Source organism: Arachis hypogaea, chromosome 6, assembly GCF_003086295.3.
Source record: "Arachis hypogaea cultivar Tifrunner chromosome 6, arahy.Tifrunner.gnm2.J5K5, whole genome shotgun sequence".
Lineage (NCBI taxonomy): Eukaryota > Viridiplantae > Streptophyta > Magnoliopsida > Fabales > Fabaceae > Arachis > Arachis hypogaea.
This window is the reverse complement of record NC_092041.1, coordinates 92,804,540-92,809,865: the sequence shown is the minus strand read 5'-3', so window position 1 is coordinate 92,809,865 and position 5,326 is coordinate 92,804,540.

Below are 5,326 nucleotides of genomic sequence, written 5' to 3'. Positions count from 1 at the left end.
TAAATTTAGTTATTTTTTCAACCTATTTAATTTGAAATAAATTTAAAAATGTATATTCATATTTAAAATATTTTTTTGTACATAATTCTAATAGATAAAAAATTATTTCTTTAATCTTATATTGAACATCTTTAATTTTATTATTATTCCAAAATTATTAATTTTTATTTTGATTATATCATCTCATGATATTATACATTATTATTTTTTCTAATTATTTTGTTACATGTATAATTATTATTGTCTCCTCGTCACTATTATGTTGTCTTGTTTTATTCTCCTTTTTTGTTTTATTCTTCTATTAACTCCGACGGCAATCAATTACCACCATATTATATTGCCATTATGGCAAATCTCATTCTTGTTTATCACTTTGATCCATATATATCCATTGTGTTAACTTTTGAGTTGTTAAAGATTTGTTAAAAGAATTATTTTTTTTGTTTTATTTAGATATCTAGATGTATAACTTTTATAAAGATACTTATTTTCCATACTTACTTGTTAAGTCATATTCTATCATTTTAAAAAAATTAAGATATCAAGCATTCAAAAATTTTGTATAGAATAATTAAATAAAAATAAAAAATTTATTAGTTATTTAATTTTTTTAATATATAGAATAATTGAATTTAAATTAATTTAGGTATAATACTAAAATCATTATGTTGTTACTATGTGTAACAATGAAGATAAAAATTTATAAATATTTATAAATTTATTTATTTCTCAATTATATTTAATTTGAAGCAGATATAAAAATTTATATTTAAATCACTCTTTTTCTTGCATAATTTTAATAGCTAAAAATTTTTTATTTCTTATAATTTTATATTCAACATTTTAAATGATCTTAGTTTTGTTATTCTTTTAAAATTTTTAATTTTTGTTTTCATTATTCTTTTTTCTTATCATTATCTATCTACATATGCCTTACGACCACTCTTATATTAGCTTGTTCTCTCTTCCTTCTTCCGTTCTTATTCTCTTTCTATCTTCTCTTCAATCGCAATTAGTTACCAACATATATTAGTTCATAATTATTACACTCAAAAGTGAATACTACTTTAAAAATAAAAGTTCAAAAAGAAATTCTCCTAACTCTTATGTGAATCATCTACATTCCTATAAATATAACGAATGAGTAAATTTAACTTTTTTTTATTATGAATTTTTTTATTATCTAATACATTTAAAGTCACATATTTTTATTTATGATAAAAATTAAAAATTAAAGTTAAATAATATTAGTACTTTTTGGTTTAATAAAATTAAAATAAAGTACAAAAATAAGGATAAAAACTAAAAAAATAGATGGCTCTAGAAAAGGATAATGTTAAATTTTATATCATTATGTATGAGAATAGTGATTTATTTTATTATATTTATTTTTATACCAAATAACAAAAAAATCAAATTTTATATCCGTTTTTTATGACTTATGTTACTTATCTATAGTTGTTTAAATTATACTCTATAGTCATTGAATAATCTTTTCTTCTGACAAAAAAAAAGTTATGAAGTCATTTTTGTTTTTTTATAAAAGTACATCCATTATATCATGATTTTAATAATTAATGTAAAATTTAAAAAACTAAATAAATATATTTTTATTTTGATTACATTCAAGAGTGAATTATATATATTCTTATAGTCAAGAAATAGACTTAACTTATTCTATAATAAATAATTTTTAATCATCAAATATATAAAAAAAATTTCATCTTTTTATTTATCCTAAAATTTAAATATTAAAACTAATGTTAATATTTTTTTATTAACATAACTAAAATAAAACATAAAAATAAAGCTTGAATAGTAATAAAAATACAAAATTTTGAATCTCAAAATATAAAATAGTTATAGGATAAAAAAATTTCTTAAATATAATTTTTATAAGATACTCCATATGAATGAATATTATATGTAAAATAAATTCTGATATATTGGTACAAAAATTATTCTGTGTAAATTTTTTCAAAAAAAATATTGTCCTGTTACACTATTTTACTTTATTCTTTTAAAAGCATATCCATAATAAAAAAAATCCGAATGAATAATTTACATTCAATAAAAAACTCTTGATAAAATTGCTATTAAAAATGTCTGAAAGTTTTTTTATTCAACGTAACTGACGGATGCACGAAGAAATTTTTTTAATAATAAATTTCTCTAGGGTAATATTGGAACTTAAATTTAGACGCCAATTGACATTATATATTGTGTAATTAGTTAGAGTATATTAGAAGAGTATGATAAGAGAAAAATTATTCTGTATAAATTTATTTTTTTTAAAATTGTCCCTATCAAACTATTTTATTTTTATTCTTTAAAAATATATCCAAATAAAAAAATATGCAACAATAAATTACATTCAATACAAAAATTTTAATCAGATTAGTATAAAAAAATGGATAGAAATTTTTTTATTTAATGTAGCTGATGAAAGAATTTTTTAATAAAAAACTTTTTTTATGAGCAATATTGGAACTTAAATTTAGACACCAATTATCTTTATATTAGGTTTTATGTTTTATCTAAGTAAAGTGAGAAGGATGCAAGAGAAGATGAATAAAAAAAGAAAAAAAAAATTTTATTATGTAGTAACGGTAATCTAAAATGATAGATAGTAAGAGAGAAAAGAGATAATTATAGAAGTTCCGTGATTGTGAATTAATGAGATAAGAGAGAACGTGAATGTATTTGATAAGAGAAAAGATGAGGTTGTGGAAGTTTTTTAATGTAGAATGAGTGACATATAGTGGGATAGATTATTAGGAAGGGTAAAATTGAAAAAAGAATTTTGGGCACCAAACTCATGTATTGGCATTATATATTGATATAGATTAATTTTGAGAATTCTGAATTCTAACCATTTACTTCTCTGCTGTCATAGAGTTAGGATTTAGAATTTTCAATATATATATAAGACTACTTTAGTCATTTTTTATAATAAGGATATTGTAGTAATTTTTATAAAAAAATAATATTAATTTAGATCGATTTAAAATTTGATTCACTATTTTTTCAGCGAAATTAATTTATCTGGCATAATTTTGACAAAAATAACACAGTTTAATCGATTATATGCGTTAAATTTTAATTATTAAAAAATATCTTTTAAAAAAAACGTTTTAAACGTCTTTATTTAAGTGACTTCCTTGTAAAAAAGCCTACCAATAAATTTTTGTTGTCTTTGAAGTACATGTTGAAATTACTAATTTTAATCTGTCTAATTCATCACTCTTCAGCTGCTGTAAGGAGCAATATTTTCTATCTAGTCTACCATATTTACCATGCATTTCAACCAAAAATAATTTAACTCATTTGTTAGATAATATTGCTCAGGTGTAAGATATGGACACTGGGGCCTAGCTGTGGTTTCTTTCTGGGAGTCTTCTCTAATTACTTTTGACTTTTCTTTTATTCATCTAATTTTTTTTGAAAACATTTTGAACAGACAATAACTCTAAAACAACTTTAAATAAAAAAAATTAGTTGTAAAAACCTCAATTAAACCTAAGAAAAACTGCTAATAAATATTAAAAGAAATACTAAAAATTACTAAAAAATCAAGAAATCACTTCTATTTTTATTGATACATCGAATAATAATGCTAAAAATATTGAAGAACATATAAGAAGTTCAGAGGCCGAAGCTTTCCCATCAATAAAAACTACAAGTTGATGGATGAATTCTCTAATAACAGAAAAAATCTCGTCCACTACAGCTACTGCATGGCCTCTATATTGGTTGCCATTAAACTGTTCTCCATCTTTAGAAAATCCTAGCATTGGGGGCATAGGAGGTACAAATACAATATGAAATAATTCTCTAACAATCCTGGACCTCCTCCAAGATACCCCCAATAGGTATACCAAGTAGTTATGGTCTTGATATGGCAAATTACAATATCTACCGACACTTGATAAATAATCTTTTATATTTACGTTCAGTATCTATATCTTTACAATCTACTGTAATAATGCAAAATATTTTTTTGACACAAGGCACAGGCGCATCCCTTACCAGTGCCAACAAATATGGGACGAGAATTTATATTTTCAAAAATATTGAGGCAAATTTCTATCAGAACAATGTCTCTTAACACAGTCAAATTTTTAGTTATGTTCAGGCAATAAATTAAAAATAGCCATCGCAACTTAGTTAATATGCTTATTACCCAACAGGTGGGCTATAGTTTTAAATTTAATGAGAGAAAATAATGATTCAAGAATAGAGCAAGTAGCTCGATGGGTGAATGATATTGCAGGGACAATCAATCGACTATTTATAACCCAATAGGCGGGAGTCATGCAAATAATTTCATTAATTTTAAATATGAGAGATTATCCAAATAGGGTATTGGACAGGCGAGAACAAACAATGTTACTCAAACTTATAGTTAAAATATAACTCAAGTTGTAGAAAATTTTTTGAATAGAGTAGAATTTAATATAGAAGTAACAAATCAGTCCTATTTTATTTATCTTTTTTCTAACTATGTTTTACAATTTAAACTTTCAGAGGATTCAAAATTCCAAAATCCCTCACTAAATTTGCAGGTGAGAATGGGAAATCAACTGTCGAGCATGGTTGAAGAATCTGAGTACTCAACAATGGGTTAAGCCTTTAGCTACGGCTGTTGGGGCAAGCATGAAAGGCAAATAAAAGGCTTTAGCAGCCTAAACTAAAACTAAACAGAATGCCTCCAGGCAGGCCACCGAAGACTTTTTTTCGGAAGGAGGGAAATGACATAAGAGGGGATTTCCACTCTCTTCTCTGGTATTGATGCCACCTCAAAACCTATATTCTCAGAAGCTTTCCTCTCCGCCCCGCTACTTTAAGGCTTTGTCGTTTTCATAATTAGTTTTTTAGGGGAGAATTAAAAGTAACTTTATCTAATTTATTTACAGTAAAAAGGAAAAAAGTATAATCGATCGATTACTACTTGATACAATTCAAGAATGAGAAACAAGTATTTTACTTCTATTCCTGAACCTGAAGTAGTTAGGATGGTGACCAATGGTCTCGATTTCAATATTCGCAAGAAGTTAGTAAACTAGCAGTTTTTTGACTTGGCTTAGTTGACTGACAAGTTCCAACAAATTAAAAAATTAAACAAAAAAAAAAGAAGAACATGAGTCGAGCAGAACAAAGACTTTCTTCAATAAAAAATGAGTTATGTTGATTGTATGATCAAAGAGGAGTCAAATGATGAGCTTGGTTTTGTTGCAGAATTAAAAGATGGACTTTCTTATGTGTGTTGATCTCTTAATCCAGCAAAAGATAAAACCCTTTTGTTAGGAGGAAGGAGTTATTCCTT